Below are 19552 nucleotides of genomic sequence, written 5' to 3'. Positions count from 1 at the left end.
AATCCGCACTACTTTATGGCAAGGTTCAGCCAAGCTACGCTCAGGCACCCGCGGTCCAACCACAATGGTATATGCAGCTGCCTTTAAGCATTTGTCTTTACGGACTAACTTTGGCGCAGAACAGGACTGGCGACGCGGAATAAGATTGGATGCACAAGGCAGGCAGGCCGGATACACCTCTGATCCACCCACAGCCTCCTCCAGTACGGCCATGACAGGTTCCGCCAAAAATACTCCTTTTCATAAGCATACACCAAACTCATATGCATAGACATGTCATTTTACTACAATGCGTAGACTTAAATAACACTTACCGGCCGTCGTTTCTCATCGACGCCTCTTTGTCAAAAAGGGCACCCACGCCTTGTGTTATGCCCGATTATGCCAGGGGCTTCATAGTACGGCAATAAAGTCCGACCACCTTTTCAGCCGCTCCGCACCCCGAACTTATAGCACTATATGCATCAGCTCCGAATCATGTCTTGGGTCATTAGTTGGGTTTGCCCGGCTCCCATGTTTTGGTACCTTACGTTCCGCCCCATCGGCTAAGCTAGCGCTGGGAGAACTACTGCGATTGTGTCCCGGTTCTTCCGGACGAGCACCTCAGTAGAGAAAGCCGAAAACTAACTGTCATGATACAGCGAGAGCTGGTCAGCTGTTCGAGAGGTTGTAAAATCCTTAGAGATTTATTCCGAATAATGCCATTATAAATGCAGAGTGCGACAGATCGGTCTTCCGATCAGGCGCCGATAGAGCCCCTAGTTCGGCCTTCCGAACACTAGGGGTTGCACCCACCATACTCGAATTCCTATGGCTAAGTGAGAGTGATAAAGCCCTATAGTCAGATTGCCTTGTTCGTGGTGAGGAACACCTCCTTAAAAGGACCCAACCATGGGATAAAGAGTGTTCACGTATGTCCCGAACACCCCGTACTTTTTACGTGGGGGCAGAAGCCGACGACTGGCCAACTCTCAGGATTTACATACACTAAACAGCCACACAGGAAGAGCAAACGTTCAAACAAAACAGGCACTTAACAATAAAAGTGCCATTATCCCACATTACAAAGGACGGCACGACTGCCTTCAGGGAAATATAATGTCTTTGGTACATTTATCCGCCACAAGGCGGGCTCCCTTTAGTACACCTTCATAGTACAACTCGGGCTTGCGATGCTCCTTACCCTCCGGCGGCCCCTCAGTCATCAGCTTCTCAGCATCAAGCTTCCCCCAAAGCACCTTCGCACGGGCAAATGCCATGCGTGCACCCTCTATACATACCGATCGGTTAATGACATTAAGTCGAGGGCAGGCGCCAATAATCGGCTTCACGAGCCCGAAGTAGCTGCTTGGAATTGGCTCCGCGGGCCACAGTCGGACAACCAAGTCCTTCATGGCTAGTTCGGCCGCCTGGTGCAGTTCGACCAGCTTCTTCAGCTGACCGATAAAGGGCACCAGATAATTCGGCGCCAAATACTGCGACCAGAAATCCTTCTCCGCAGACTTCTTCTCCTCGGTAAGGTAGAATTGGGCAGCATCCGATATGCTGCACGGCAGGTCCGCACACACACCTGGAGGAACAAGAATTTAGCTCGTCGCTTAGCGCCCCTATTACTATGCAAAAATAAAATGGCTTTGAGTACAAAAGGCCTTACCAGCCGCAACCTTCCATGCCTCCTAAATATCCTTCAAAGCACCTCGGCCTTCTTCCCGAGCATCCTCCACGGCTTGGTGAGCTCGGGCGAGTTCGGATTCTTTCCCTGCTAAACTCTACTCCGAGGCCTCACTCCTCTTCACAGCCTCCTAGAGCTCTTGCTCAGCTTCGATGACCCTCGCCTCGTGTTTCTCACGAAGAGCCTGTTCGGCGGCAGCCTTCTCATTGGCTTCGGCTACATCCTTCTTCAGTGCCTCAAATTCGGTACTCGCTCCTAGAGCATACAAGACAAATACTTTTCATCAGGCACAATTACTCATTCGTGCCGAATTTAGGACAAAGTTTCAACATACCTTGCTTGTCCTCCAATTGCTTCTTCACACGGCCAAGTTCCTCTTCGGCCCGTTCCAGACTCTGCTTCAGTCCGGACACCTCCGCATCATGAGCGGCGGTCGTCTCTGCAGACGCCTGTTTTCAAACAAAGGGTTATACATCATTAACGGAGGCTCCTGCAAAAGTGGATTCCCTATCCGGCTTTGTCTCTCTCTTTGGCCAGATAGTGCATCAGGGGCTACTACTCATACTGTGACAATCTCCCAAAGGTTTGCAAAAATATACCTAAAAGGCCTTTATAAGGCCAAGGCAGGACTCATTCGGTCTGCTCTCGGTGGACTGAATCTTTTCAATCACCGCACCCATGAGGGTCCGATGTTCATCGACGAGAGACGCGCTCCTTAGGGTTGTCGATAGGTCGCCCGATAGCTCTGCTTGGACAGAGGCTGCTGGCAGAGTAGGCAAGCCTCCCGCCGTCAAAGGTGGCTGCTCGCCCGGTCCTGGAGCTTTAAAGGTCTCCAGGACCGTGTCCGGCTGTGGTTCGAACCCAAGATCGCCCCCGCCGTCGACACGCTTGTGGGCCGCTGCTCCCGTGTGTCCGGCCCCAGAGATATGCCTCCCTGGTCCAGGTCCCACTGAGACGACACCTCGGTGTCGCGCCTAGGCTTTCGGGAAGGGGCCTCTGGAGGCGTCTCGCTCGCCAAAGCATCCGAGCTCAGCGAATCCTCCGTTCAGGACTGTCCGGCGCGGGACCTTGTCGGGCTACACAAAATGTGGCGACAGCTAAAACTACTACGTCCTAATAACCTCGAGCGCGTAGGCGCGTATAGATTTCGTATACTTACGATTTCACCAGGGGTTGGACCCTGGGATCCCATTCCGGGCTGCTATCGGCGGCCGTGGTAGACGCCTCTGGAAGGGAGCCTTTCGCCCTCTTTGGCGATTCGGCCTCCAGGGATGAGGAGGCCGTCCTTTTCTTCCCCCCCCCCTATGGGGGACTCATCTTCTTCCTCCTCCTCTTCGTCTTCAGAGGAGGGACGGTCGCTGGAGTCTTCGGATTTTGTGTCCGAAGCATCACGACGACGGAGGCTGCTCTGGGTCTTCTTGACCTTCTTAGGGGCCTCTTTCTTCGGTGCCTCATAGGGCGCTGGGACCAGCATCTTCGTCAGAAGAGGTCCGGCCGGTTCCTCCAGCAGTGGGGCAGGACAGTGTATCCACTCCACCATTTTCGTCCATCCATGGGATTATTGTAAGACATGATAAAAGCACCTCCCTCAGGACATGCCAACTGAAGCATGGATGGACAAGAGAATAGCAGTAACTTACTGAACTTGCAGAATGGGATAATTGATACCCACGGTCCTCGGCGGAGCCCGGCCATGATTTGCTGGACTAAAAGAGCACCTTCCAGATATCCTTGTGGGAGGAATCATAGAGCACCCGAAGGGTCTGGTGCTCGGTTGGGTCGCATTCCCACAAATTGCAGGCTCGACGTTGGCAAGGGAGAACTAGGCGAACTAACATCACCTGGACTACGTCGACGAGTTTGACATCCTTGTCGACCACGCTCTGGACGCGCGTCTGGAGCAGTGACAGCTCATTGGACGAGGACAAGTTCAGGCCCTTCTTGGGCCAGGACGTGAGCTGTAGTGGGGCTCCAGATCTGAACTCAGGAGTCGGAGCCCACTTTTTGCCGCGCGGTTCAATGATATAGAACCACTGCTGCTGCCACTCCTTGACGGAGTCATTGAAGGCGCCCGTCGGCCATATAACCTTGGGCATCTTGCTCACCATGGTGCCGCCGCACTTGGCATGCTCGCCACTCACCACCTTGGGCTTCACATTGAAAATATTCAGCCATAGGCCGAAGTGAGGCGAAATTCGAAGAAAAGCCTCACACACGACGATGAACATCGAGATGTTGAGATGAGAATTGGGAGACAGATCATGAAAGTCAATCCCGGAATAATACATAATACCGCGAACGAATGGGTGGAGGGGAAACCCGAGCCCACGGACAAAATGAGGAAGAAACACGACCCTCTCGTGGGACTCCGGAGTAGGGACGATCTGTCCCGCTGGCGGAAGACGGTGGCCGATCTTCTTGGCTTGGTACCCGGCCTCTCGGAGCCTCTTGATATCCTTCTCCTGGACGGTAGAGGCCATCCATTTGCCTCCTGCTCCAGATCCGTACATCTTCGGAGAACCTCTCTTCGGTGGAGAAGAAGAGTGCTTGGGCGCTAGGGCTCGAGCAGAGGGGGATGGACTACTAGGGGGAAAAGGAGTGGGTAGAGAAGGAGAGATCTTATCTCTTTATAGGGGTGGTAAAGCTTTGGCGCCTCCCCACTTGCCTAGTAGAACCTGCTCGTTCTCCACTCGCCGTAATTAGCGGTGCGTTTGGGTTACCCGTACCCGTATTGATGAGAATCCCGCAATAAGGGGACACGATCTCTGCTTCGGCAAGACATGCAGAGGAAACCGCCTCGCAATATGCGCTGAGGCTGGTTGTGGGAAAACGGTTCGAATAATAACTCGACCATAGTATCATGTCACTTTGTCTAAAGTTGTCAGCAGGTTATATTTTGTTAAATTTCATCCTCTTTACGGTGGTATGTGAAGATCATCTTGCAGATACGGACACGGTCTAAGTGTTCGATAAATACTTTGGAGTATTCAGAGATGGAACCCACCTTGCAATGCCGAAGACAAAACTGCGTGCCGGACTCATCGTCATTGAAGCCTGGTTCATGGGCTACTAAGGGAGTCCTGGATTATAGGGTATCCGAACAGCCGGACTATATACTTTGTCCGGACTGTTGGGGCGTGAAGATACAAGACTCAAAACTCTATCACATGTCCGGATGGGACTCTCCTTTGCGTGGAAGACAAGTTTGGCGATCCGGATATTATATTTCCTTCCTTGTAACTGACTCCATGTAAACCCTAGCCCTCTCTGGTGTCTATATAAACCGGAGAGTTTGGTCCTTAGAGGGACGATCACAATCATAACCATCATAGGCTAGCTTCTAGGGTTTAGCCTCTACGATCTCATGGTAGATCAACTCTTGTACTACTCATATCATCAATATCAATCAAGAAGGAAGTAGGGGTTTACCTCCATCGAGAGGGCCCTAACCTGGGTAAACATTGTGTTCCTTGCCTCCTATTACCATTAGCCTAAGACGCACAAATCGGGACCTCCTACCCAAGATCCATCGGTTTTGACACCGACACCATCTTCGGAGGGGTCAAGTGAGCACGTGTAAAGGAGAAGATTCACCTTTATGTATGAGAAGTAGAGGTCGCACGTGTCACTTGCCAAATGGACTCTTGACCTGGTGATGACCGTAGGATGCTCCGCATCATGGTGTCTGGGCACGACGAACTTTGGCAACGGTGCATACTCAGGGAGAACACTTTTATCTTGAAATTTATTGAGAGATCATCTCATAATGCTACTGTCAATCAAAGCAAGATAAGATGCATAAAAGATAAACATCACATGTAATCAATATAAGTGATATGATATGGCCATCATCATCTTGTGCTTGTGATCTCCATCTCCGAAGCACCGTCATGATCACCATCGTCACCGGCGCGACACCTTGATCTCCATCGTAGCATCATTGTCATATCGCCAACTATTGCTTCTACAATTATCGCTACCTCTTAGTGATAAAGTAAAGCAATTACAGGGCGATTGCATTGCATACAATAAAGCGACAACCATATGGATCCTGCCAGTTGCCGATAACTCAGTTACAAAACATGATCATCTCATACAATAAAATATAGCATCACGTCTTGACCATATCACATCACAACATGCCCTGCAAAAACAAGTTACACGTCCTCTACTTTGTTGTTGCATGTTTTACGTGGTTGTTGCGGGCTGAGCAAGAACCGTTCTTACCTACGCATCAAAACCACAACGATAGTTCGTCAAGTTAGTGTTGTTTTAACCTTCTCAAGGAACGGGCGTAGCCACACTCGGTTCAACTAAAGTCGGAGAAACTGACACCCACTAGCCACCTGTGTGCAAAGCACGTTGGTAGAACCAGTCTCGCGTAAGCGTACGCGTAATGTCGGTCCGGGCCGCTTCATTCAACAATAGCGCCGAACCAAAGTATGACATGCTGGTAAGTAGTATGACTTGTATCGCCCACAAATCACTTGTGTTCTACTCGTGCATATAACATCAACGCATAAAACCTAGGCTCTGATACCACTGTTGCGGAACATAGTAATTTCAAAAAAATTCCTACGCACACGCAAGATCATGGTGATGCATAGCAACGAGAGGGGAGAGTGTTGTCTATGTACCCTCGTAGACCGTAAGCGGAAGCGTTAGCACAACGCGGTTGATGTAGTCATACGTCTTCATGGCCCGACCGATCAAGCACCAAAAGCACGGCACCTCCTAGTTATTGCACACGTTCAGCTCGATGACGTCCCTCTAACTCCGATCCAGTCGAGTGTCGAGCGAGAGTTCCGTCAGCATGACGATGTGGTGACGATGATGATGTTCTACCATCGCAGGGCTTCGCCTAAGCACCGCTACGATATTATCAAGGAGGACTATGCTTGAGGGGGGAACCGCACACGGCTAAGAGATCAATGATCAATTGTTGTATCTATGGGGTGCCCCCCTCTCCCGTATATAAAGGAGTGGAGGAGGGGGCTAGCCAAGGGGGGAGGCGTGCCCTATGGGGGATTCCTACTCCCACCGGGAGTAGGACTCCTCCCTTTCCTATTGGGAGAGGGAGATGGAAGGAAGAGGCAGGAGGGAGGAAGGAAACGTTGGCCGGGCCCCCTCCCAATTCAGATTGGGCTTGGAGGGCGCCCCCTCCCTTTCTCCTTTCCCCTCCTTTCCACTAAGGCCCATTAAGGCCCATATACCTCCCGGGGGGTTCCGATAACCTCCCGGAGCTCCGGTATTGTCCCAATCTCACCCGCAACCTTTTCAATGTCCAAATATAGTCGTCCAATATATCGATCTTCATGTCTCGACCATTTCGAGACTCCTCGTCATGTCCGTGATCACATCCGGGACTCCGAACAACCTTCGATACATCAAAATTCATAAACTCATAACATAATTGTCATCTAACTTTAAGCGTGCAGACCCTATGGATTCGAGACCTATGTAGACATGACCGAGACACGTCTCCGGACAATAACCAATAGCGGAACCTGGATGCACATATTGGCTCCTACATATTCTACGGAGATCTTTATCGGTGAAACTGCATAACAGCATATGTTGTTCCCTTTGTCATCGGTATGTTACTTGCCCGAGATTCGATCGTCGGTATCTCAATACCTAGTTCAATCTCGTTACCGACAAGTCTCTTTACTCGTTACATAATGCATCATCCTATAACTAACTCATTAGCTACATTGCTGGCAAGGCTTATAGTGATGTGCATTACCGAGAGGGCCCAAAGATACCTCTTCGACAATCGGAGTGATAAATCCTAATCTCGAAATACGTCAACCCAACAAGTACCTTTGGAGACACCTGTAGAGCACCTTTATAATCACCCAGTTACGTTGTGATGTTTGGTAGCACACAAAGTGTTCCTCCGGTAAGCCGGAGTTACATAATCTCATAGTCATAGGAACATGTATAAGTCATGAAGAAAGCAATAGCAACATACTAAACTATCAAGTGCTAAGCTAATGGAATGGGTCAAGTCAATCACATCGTTCTCCTAATGATGTGATCCCGTTAATCAAATGACAACTCATGTCTATGGTTAGGAAACTTAACCATCTTTGATTCACGAGCTAGTCAAGTAGAGGCATACTGGTGACACTATGTTTGTCAATGTATTCACACATGTATTATGTTTCCGGGTAATACAATTCTAGCATGAATCATAAACATTTATTATGATATGAGGAAATAAATAATAACTTTATTATTGCCTCTAGGGCATATTTCCTTCACTGTCACATTCAGAACCGTATGTATTTTGCAAATATTCTATGTCTACAATGCTCTGCACGGAGCTACTCTAGCTAATTGCTCCCACTTTCAATATGTATCCAGATTGAGACTTAGAGTCATCTGGATCAGTGAGAAAAGCTTGCATCGATGTAACTCTTTACGACGAGCTCTTTTATCACCTCCATATTCGAGAAACATTTCCTTAGTCCTCACTAAGGATATTTCTTGACCGCTGTCCAGCGATCTACTCCAAGATCAAAATTTTACTCCCTTGCCAAACTCAGAGCAAGGTATACAATAGGTCTGGTACACAGCATAGAATACTTTATAGAAGCTATGACTGAGGCATAGGGAATGACTTTTCAATCTCTTTATATTTTCTGCCATGGTCAGGTTACGAGTCTTACTCAATTTCACACCTTGCAACACAAGCAAGAAATCCTTCTTTGACTGTTCCATTTTATCAAGGTATGTACTCATTGAAAGATCTTATCAAGCGTCTTGATCTATCTCTATAGATATTGATGCTCAATGTGTAAGCAGCTTCACCGAGGTATTTCTTTGAAAAATCTCTTATTCAAGTATCCTATAATGCTATCCAGAATTTCTATATCATTTCCAATCAACAATGTGTCATCTACATATAGTAATAGAAATGCTATAGAGCTCCCACTCACTTTCTTGTAAATACAGGCGTCTCCAAAAAGTCTGTATAAAACCATATGCTTTTATCACACTATCAAAACGTTCATTCCAACTCCGAGAGGCTTGTACCAGTCCATAAATGGATCGCTGGAGCTTGCACACTTTGTTAGCACCCTTTGGATTAACAAAACCTTCTGGTTGCATCATATACAACTCTTCTTTAATAAATTCATTAAGGAATGCAATTTTGACATCCATTTGCCAGATTTCATAAAATGTGGCAATTGCTAACATGATTCGGACAAACTTAAGCATCGATACGAGTGAGAAAATCTCATCGTATTCAACACCTTGAACTTGTCGAAAAACTTTTTGCGACAAATCGAGCTTTGTAGATAGTAACACTACTATCAGTGTCCGTCTTCCTCTTGAAGATCCATTTATTTTCTATATGGCTTGCCGATCATCGGGCAATTCCACCAAAGTCCAAACTTGTTCTCATACATGGATCCTATCTCAGATTTTCATGGCCTTCAAGCCGTTTCACAGAATCTGGGATCATCATCACTTCCTCATAGTTCGTAGGTTCGCCATGGTCAAGTAACATGACCTCCAGAACAGGATTACGGTACCACTCTGATGTGTATCTTATTCTGGTTGACCTAGGAGGTTCGGTAGTAACTTGATCTGAAGTGTCATGATCATTATCATCAGCTTCCTCACTAATTGGTGTAGGGATCACAGGAACTGATTTCTGTGACGAACTACCTTCCAACAAGGGAGCAGGTACAGTTACCTCATCAAGTTCTACTTTCCTCCCACTCACTTCTATCGAGAGAAACTCCTTCTCTAGAAAGGATCCATTTTTAGTAACGAATATCTTGCCTTCGGATCTATGATAGAAGGTGTACCCAACAGTTTCCTTTGGGTATTCTATGAAGACGCACTTCTCCGATTTGGGTTAGAGCTTATCAGATTGATACTTTTTCACATAAGCATCACAGCCCCAAACTTTTAGAAACGACAACTTTGGTTTCTTGCCAAACCACAGTTCATAAGGCGTCGTCTCAATGGATTTTGATGGTGCCCTTTTTAAAGTGAATGCAACTTTCTCTAATGCATAACCCCAAAACGATAGTGGTAAATCGGTAAGAGACATCATAGATCGCACCATATCCAATAAAGTGTGATTACAACGTTCGCACACACCATAACGCTATGGTGTTCCAGGTGGCGTGAGCTTGTGAAACTATTCCACATTGTTTTATATGAAGGCCAAACTCGTAACTCAAATATTCTCCTCCACGACAGATCGTAGAAACTTTATTTTCTTGTTACGATGATTCTCCACTTCACTCTGAAATTCTTTGAACTTTTAAAATGTTTCAGACTTGTGTTTCATTAAGTAGATATACCCATATCTTCTTAAATCATTAGTGAAGGTCAGAAGATAACGATACCCGCCAAAAGCATCAACACTCATTGGACTGCATACATCGGTATGTATTATTTCCAATAAGTCACTAGCTCGTTACATTATTCCAGAGAATGGAGTTTTAGTCATCTTGCCATAAGGCACAGTTTGCAAGCATCAAATAATTCATAACCAAGTGATTCCAAAAATCTATCTTTATGGAGTTTCTTCATGCGCTTTACGCCGATATGACCCAAACGGCAGTGCCACAAAATAAGTTGCACTAGCATTATCAACTTTGCATCTTTTGGCATCAATATTATTAATATGTGTATCACTAGGATCGAGATCCAACAAACTATTTTCATTGGGTGTATGACCATCGAAGGCTTTATTCATGTAAACAGAATAACAATTATTCTCTGACTTCAAATGAATAACCATATTGCAATAAACATGATCAAATCATATTCATGCTCAACGCAAACGCCAAATAACATTTATTTAGGTTTAGCACTAATCCCGAAAGTATAGGGAGTGTGCGATGATGATCATATCAATCTTGGAACCACTTCCAACATACATCGTCACTTCACCCTCAACTAGTCTCTGTTTATTCGGTATCTCCTGTTTCGACTTACTAATTTTTAGCAACCAAACAAGTATCAAATACCCAGGGGCTACTATAAACACTAGTAAGGTACACATCAATAACCTGTATATCAAATATACCCTTGTTCACTTTGACATCCTTCTTATCCACCAAATATTCATGGTATTTCCGCTTCCGGTGACCATTTCCTTTTCCAGTAGAAGCACCCAGTTTCAGGCTTTAGTCTAGGTTTGGGCTTCTTCACAGAAGTGACAACTTGCTTGCCATTCTACTTGAAGTTCCCTTTCTTTCCCTTTGCCTTTTTCTTGAAACTAGTGATCTTGTCAATCATCAACACTTGATGTTCTTTCTTGATTTCTACCTTCGTTGATTTCAACATCACGAAGAGCTCGGGAATCGTTTTCGTCATCCCTTGCATACTATAGTTCATCACAAAGTTCTACTAACTTGGTGATGGTCACTAGAGAACTCTGTCAATCACTATTTTATTTGGAAGATTAACTCCCACTTGATTCAAGCGATTGTAGTACCCACACAATCTAAGCACATGCTCACTAGTTGAGCAATTCTCCTCCATCTTTTAGCTATAGAACTTGTTGGAGACTTCATATCTCTCAACTCGGGTATTTGCTTGAAATATTCACTTCAACTCCTGGAACATCTCATATGGTCCATGACATTCAAAATGTCTTCGAAGTCCCGATTCTAAGCAGTTATGCATGGTGCACCAAACTATCAAGTAGTCATCATATTGAGCTAGCCAAATGTTCACAATGTGTGCATCTTCTCCTGCAATAGGTCTGTCACCAAGCGGTGCATCAAGGACATAATTCTTCTCTGCAGCAATGAGGATAAACATCATATCACAGACCCAGTCCACATCATTGCTACTATCATCTTTCAACTTAGTTTTCTCTAGGAACACATATAGAACATAGGGAAGCAACAACGCGAGCTATTGATCTACAACATAATTTGCAAAATACTATCACGTACTAAGTTCATGATAAATTTAAGTTCAATTAACCATATTACTTAAGAACTCCCACTTAGATAGACATCCCTCTAATCATCTAAGTGATCACGTGGTCCAAATCAACTAAACCATGTCCGATCATCACGTGAGATGGAGTAGTTTTCAATGGTGAACATCACTATGTTGATCATATCTACTATATGATTCACGCTCGACCTTTCGGTCTCAGTGTTCCGAGGCCATATCTGTATATGCTAGGCTCGTCAAGTTTAACCTGAGTATTCCGCGTGTGCAACTGTTTTGCACCCATTATATTTGAACATAGAGCCTATCACACCCGATCATCACGTGGTGCCTCAGCACGAAGAACTTTCGCAACGGCGCATACTCAGGGAGAGCACTTATACCTTGAAATTTAGTGAGAGATCATCTTATAATGCTACAGTCAATGAAAGCAAAATAAGATGCATAAAGGATAAACATCACATGCAATCAATATAAGTGATACAATATGGCCATCATCATCTTGTGCTTGTGATCACCATCTCCGAAGCACCGTCATGATCACCATCGTCACCGGTGTGACACCTTGATCTTCATTGTAGCATCATTGTCGTTTCGCCACCTATTGCTTCTACGACTATCGCTACCGCTTAGTGATAAAGTAAAGCAATTACAGGGCAATTGCATTGCATACAATAAAGCGACAACCATATGGCTCCTGCCAGTTGCCGATAACTTTGTTACAAAACTTGATCATCTCATACAATAAAATTTAGCATCATGTATTGACCATATCACATCACACATGCCCTGCAAAACAAGTTAGACGTCCTCTAGTTTGTTGTTGCAAGTTTTACGTGGCAGCTACGGCCTTAGCAAGAATCGTTCTTACCTATGTATAAAAACCACAACGATATTTCGTCAAGTTAGTGTTTTTTGACCTTCTCAAGGACCAGGCATAGCCACGCTCGTTTCAACTAAAGTTGGAGAAACTGACACCCACCAGCCACCTATGTGCAAAGCACGTTGGTAGAACCAGTCTCGCGTAAGCGTATGTGTAATGTCAGTCTGGGCTGCTTCATACAACAATACCACCGAACCAAAGTATGACATGCTGGTAAGCAGTATGACTTGTATCGCCAACAACTCACTTGTGTTCTACTCGTGCAAATAAGATCTACGCATAAACCTGGCTCTGATACCACTGTTCGGGAACGTAGTAATTTCAAAAAAATTCCTACGCACACTCAAGATCATGGTGATGCATACCAATGAGAGGGGAGAGTGTTGTCCATGTACCCTTGTAGACCGAAAGCGGAAGCGTTAGCACAACGCGGTTGATAGTCGTACATCTTCACGATCTGACCGATCAAGTACCGAACGCATGGCACCTCCGAGTTCAGCACATGTTCAGCTCGATGACGTCCCTCGAACTCCGATCCAGCCGAGCTTTGAGGGAGAGTTCTGTCAGCACGACGGCGTGGTGACGATGATGATGTTCTACCAACGCAGGGCTTCGCCTAAGCACCGCTACAATATTATCGAGGTGGATAATGGTGGAGAGGGGCACCGCACACAGCTAAGAGATCCAAGAGATCAATTGTTGTGTCTAGAGGTGCTCCCATGTACCCGTATATAAAGGAGCAAGGGGGGAGGCGGCTGGCCTAGGAGGAGGGTGCGCCAAGGGTGGGGAGTCCTACTAGGATTCCCAAGTCCTAGTAGGATTCCCCTTTCCTTTCCGGAGTAGGAGAGAAGGAAAGATGGGGAGAGGGAGAAGGAAAAGGGGGCTGCACCCCTTGTCCAATTCGGACCATAGGGGGGGCGCAGGCCTCCTTCCTTTTGGCCTCTCTCCTCTATTCTCGTATGTCCCAATAAGGCCCATATACTCCCCGGCCAATTCCCGTAACTCTCCGGTACTCCGAAAAATGCCCGAATCACTCGGAACCTTTCCAAAGTCCGAATATAGTCGTCCAATATATCGATCTTTACGCCTCGGCCATTTCGAGACTCCTCGTCATTGTCCCCGATCTCATCCGGGACTCCAAACTACCTTCGGTACATCAAAACACATAAACTCATAATACGACCGTCATCGAACTTTAAGCGTGCGGACCCTACGGGTTCGAGAACTATGTAGACATGACCGAGACACGTCTCCGGTCAATAACCAATAGTGGAACATGGATGCTCATATTGGCTCCCACATATTCTACGAAGATCTTTATCGGTCAAACCGCATAACAACATACGTTGTTCCCTTTGTCATCGGTATGTTACTTGCCCGAGATTGAATCATCGGTATCTCAATACCTAGTTCAATCTCGTTACTAGCAAGTCTCTTTACTCGTTACATAATGCATCATCCCGTAACTAACTCATTAGCTACATTGCTTGCAAGGCTTATAGTGATGTGCATTACCGAGAGGCCAAGAGATACCTCTCCGACAATCGGAGTGACAAATCCTAATCTCGAAATACGTCAACTCAACAAGTACCTTCCGAGACACCTGTAGAGCACCTTTATAATCACCCAGTTATGTTGTGACTTTTGGTAGCACAAAAGGTGTTCCTCTGGTAAGCGGAAGTTACATAATCTCATAGTCATAGGAACATGTATAAGTCATGAAGAAAGCAATAGCAACATACTAAACAATCAAGTGCTAAGCTAACAGAATGGGTCAAGTCAATCACATCATTCTTCTAATGATGTGATCCACCTGATCAAATGATAAATCATATCTATGGTTAGGAAACTCAACCATCTTTGATCAATGAGCTAGTCAAGTAGAGGCATACTAGTGAGACCATGTTTGTCTATGTATTCACACATGTATTATGTTTCTGGTTAATACAATTCTAGCATGAATAATAAACATTTATCATGAAATAAGGAAATAAATAATAACTTTATTATCGCATCTAGGGCATATTTCCTTCAGTCTCCCACTTGCACTAGAGTCAACAATCTACTTCACATCACCATGTGATTTAGCACCAATATTCACAACTGTATGTGATTAATACCCATAGTTGATATCGTCATGTGATCAACACCCGAAGGGTTTACTAGAGTCAATAATCTAGTTCACGTCGCTATGTGATTAACACCCAAGAGTACTAAGGTGTGATCATATTTTGCTTGTGAGAGAAGTTTAGTCAACGGGCATGTCACATTCAGAACCGTATGTATTTTGCAAATATTCTATGTCTACAATGCTCTGCACGGAGCTACTCTAGCTAATTGCTCCCACTTTCAATATGTATCCAGATTGAGACTTAGAGTCATCTGGATCAGTGAAAAAAGCTTGCATCGATGTAACTCTTTACGACGAGCTCTTTTATCACCTCCATAATCGAGAAACATTTCCTTAGTCCTCACTACGGACATTCTTGACCGCTGTCCAGTGATCTACTCCTAGATAAAAATTGTCCTCCCTTGCCAAACTTAGAGCAAGGTACACAATAGGTCTAGTACATAGCATAGCATACTTTATAGAACCTATGACTGAGGCAAAGAGAATGACTTTTCATTCTCTTTATATTTTTTGCCATGGTTAGGTTACGAGTCTTAATCAATTTCACACCTTGCAACACAGGCAAGAACTCCTTCTTTGACTGTTCCATTTTGAACTACTTCAAAATTTTATCAAGGTATGTAATCATTGAAAGATCTTATCTTGCGTCTTGATATATCTCTATAGATCTTGATGCTCAATGTGTAAGCAGCTTCATCCAAGGTCTTTCTTTGAAAAATCTCTTATTCAAGTATCCTTTTATGCTATCCAGAATTTCTATATCATTTCCAATCAACAATATGTCATCTACATATAGTACTAGAAATGTTATAGAGCTCCCACTCACTTTCTTGTAAATACAGGCTTCTCCAAAACGTCTGTATAAAACCATATGCTTTTTTATCACACTATCAAAATGTTTATTCCAACAACGAGAGGCTTGCACTAGTCCATAAATGGATCGCTGGAGCTTGCACACTTTGTTAGCACCCTTTGGATCAACAAAACCTTCTGGTTGCATCATATACAACTCTTCTTTAATAAATCCATTAAGGAATGCAATTTTTACATCCATTTTCCAGATTTCATAAAATGTGGCAATTGCTAACATGATTCGGACAGACTTAAGCATCGATACGAGTGAGAAAATCTCATTGTATTCAACACCTTGAACTTGTCGAAAAACTTTTTGCGACAAGTCGAGCTCTGTAGATAGTAACACTATTATCAGTGTTCGTCTTCCTCTTGAAGATCCATTTATTTTCTATATGGCTTGCCGATCATCGGGCAATTCCACCAAAGTCCACACTTTGTTCTCATACAAGGATCCTATCTCAGATTTTCATGGCCTTCAAGCCGTTTCGCGGAATCTGGGCTCATCATCGCTTCCTCATAGTTCGTAGGTTCGCCATGGTCAAGTAACATGACCTCCAGAACAGGATTACCGTACCACTCTGGTGTGGATCTTATTCTGGTTGACCTACGAGGTTCTTGTAGTAACTTAATCTGAAGTGTCATGATCATTATCATCAGCTTCCTCACTAATTGGTGTAGGGATCACAGGAACTGATTTCTGTGATGAACTACCTTCCAACAAGGGAGCAAGTACAGTTACCTCATCAAGTTCTACTTTCCTCCCACTCAGTTCTTTCAAGAGAAACTCCTTCTCTAGAACGGATCCATTTTTAGTAACAAATATCTTGCCTTCGGATCTGTGATAGAAGGTGTACCCAACAGTTTCCTTTGGGTATTCTATGAGGACGCACTTCTCCGATTTGGGTTCGAGCTTATCAGATTGATACTTTTTCACTTAAGCATCGCAGCTCCAAACTTTTAGAAACGACAACTTTGGTTTCTTGCCAAACCACAGTTCATAAGGCATCGTCTCAACGGATTTTGATGGTGCCCTTTTTAAAGTGAATGCAACTGTCTCTAATGCATAACCCCAAAACAATAATGGTAAACTGGTAAGACACATCATAGATCGCACCATATCCAATAAAGTGTGGTTACGACCTTCAGACACACCATAACACTGTGGTGTTCCAGGTGGCGTGAGCTTGTGAAACTATTCCACATTCTTTTATATGAAGGCCAAACTCGTACCTCAAATATTCTCCTCCACGATCAGATCGTAGAAACTTTATTTTCTTGTTACGATGATTCTCCACTTCACTCTGAAATTCTTTGAACTTTTCAAATGTTTCAGACTTGTGTTTCATTAAGTAGATATACCCATATCTTCTTAAATCATAAGTGAACGTGAGAAAATAACGATACCCGCCACAAGCATCAACACTCATTGGACTGCATACATCGGTATGTATTATTTCCAATAAGTCACTAGCTCGTTCCACTGTTCTGGAGAACGGAGTTTTAGTCATCTTGCCCATAAGGCACGGTTCGCAAGCATCAAATGATTCATAACCAAGTGATTCCAAAAATCCATCTTTATGGAGTTTCTTCATGCGCTTTACACTGATATGACCCAAACGGCAGCGCCACAAATAAGTTGCACTATCATTATCAACTTTGCATCTTTTGGAATCAATATAATTAATATGTGTATCACTACGATCGAGATCCAACAAACTATTTTCATTGGGTGCATGACCATCGAAGCCTTTATTCATGTAAACAGAATAACAATTATTCTCTGACTTCAAATGAATAACCGTATTGCAATAAACATGATCAAATCATATTAAAGCTCAATGCAAATGCCAAATAACATGTATTTAGGTTTAAAACTAATACCGAAAGTATAGGGAGTGTGCGATGATGATCATATCAATCTTGGAACCACTTCCAACATACATCATTACTTCACCCTCAACTAGTCTCTGTTTATTCTGTATCTCCTGTTTCGAGTTACTAATTTTCAGCAACCGAACAAGTTCAAATACCCAGGGGCTACTATAAACACTAGTAAGGTACACATCAATAACCTGTATATCAAATATACCCTTGTTCACTTTGCCATCCTTCTTATCCACCAAATATTCCTGGTATTTCTGCTTCAAGTGACCATTTCCTTTTGCAGTAGAAGCACTCAGTTTCAGGCTTTAGTCTAGCTTTGACATTCTTCACGGAAGTGACAACTTGCTTTCCATTCTACTTGAAGTTCCCTTTCTTTCACTTTGCCTTTTTCTTGAAACTAGTGATCTTGTCTATCATCAACACTTGATGTTCTTTCTAGATTCCTACCTTCATCGATTTCAACATCACGAAGAGCTCGGGAATCATTTTCGTCATCCCTTGCATACTATAGTTCATCACGAAGTTCTACTAACTTGGTGATGGTGACTAGAGAACTCTGTCAATCACTATTTTATCGGGAAGATTAACTCCCACTCTATTCAAGCGATTGTAGTACCCAGACAATCTAAGCACATGCTCACTAGTTGAGCACTTCTCCTCCATCTTTTAGCTATAGAACTTGTTGGAGACTTCATATATCTCAACTCGGGTATTCGCTTGAAATATTAACTTCAACTCCTGGAACATCTCATATAGTCCATGACATTCAAAACGTCTTTGAAGTCCCGATTCTAAGCCGTTAAGCATGGTGCACTAAACTATCAAGTAGTCATCATATTGAGCTAGCCAAACGTTCATAACGTCTGCATCTGCTCCTGCAATAGGTGTGTCACCTAGCGGTGCATCAAGGACATAATTCTTCTGTGCAGCAATGAGGATAAACCTCGGATCATGGACCCAGTCCGCATCATTACTACTATCATCTTTCAACTTAGTTTTCTCTAGGAACACATATAGAACATAGGGAAGCAACAACGCGAGCTATTGATCTACAACATAATTTGCAAAATACTATCAGGACTAAGTTCATGATAAATTAAAGTTCAATTAATCATATTACTTAAGAACTCCCACTTAGATAGACATCCCTCTAATCATCTAAGTGATCACGTGATCCAAATCAACTAAACCATGTCCGATCATCACGTGAGATGGAGTACTTTTCAATGGTGAACATCACTATGTTGATCATATCTACTATATGATTCACGCTTGACCTTTCGGTCTCAGTGTTCCGAGGCCATATCTGTATATGCTAGGCTCGTCAAGTTTAACCTGAGTATTCCGCGTGTGCAACTGTTTTGCACTCGTTGTATTTGAACATAGAGCCTATCACACCCAATCATCACGTGGTGTCTCAGCACGAAGAACTTTCACAATGGTGCATACTCAGGGAGAGCACTTATACCTTCAAATTTAGTGAGAGATCATCTTATAATGCTACCGTCAATCAAAGCAAAATAAGATGCATAAAGGATAAACATCACATGCAATCAATATAAGTGATATGATATGACCATCATCATCTACTGCTTGTGATCACCATCTCCGAAGCACCATCATGATCACCATCGTCACCGGCGCGACACCTTGATCTTCATCGTAGCATCGTTGTCGTTTAGCCACCTATTGCTTCTACGACTATCGCTACCGCTTAGTGATAAAGTAAAGAAATTACAGGGCAATTGCATTGCATACAATAAAGCAACAACCATATGGCTCCTGCCAGTTGCCGATAACTTTGTTACAAAACATGATCATCTCATACAATAAAATTTAGCATCATGTCTTGACCATATCACATCACAACATGCCCTGCAAAAACAAGTTAGACGTCCTCTACTTTGTTGTTGCAAGTTTTACGTGGCTGCTACGGGCTTAGCAAGAACTGTTCTTACCTACGCACAAAAACCACAATGATATTTCGTCAAGTTAGTGTTGTTTTAACCTTCTCAAGGACCGGGCGTAGCCACACTCAGTTCAACTAAAGTTGGAGAAACTGACACCCGCCAGCCACTTATGTGCAAAGCACGTCGATAGAACCAGTCTCGTGTAAGCGTACGCGTAATGTCGGTCTGGGCCGCTTCATCCAACAATACCGCTGAATCAAAGTATGACATGCTGGTAA

This window comes from Triticum dicoccoides, chromosome 3B (genome assembly GCF_002162155.2).
Source record: "Triticum dicoccoides isolate Atlit2015 ecotype Zavitan chromosome 3B, WEW_v2.0, whole genome shotgun sequence".
In the NCBI taxonomy this organism is placed as follows: domain Eukaryota; kingdom Viridiplantae; phylum Streptophyta; class Magnoliopsida; order Poales; family Poaceae; genus Triticum; species Triticum dicoccoides.
This window is presented reverse-complemented; position numbering follows the sequence as displayed.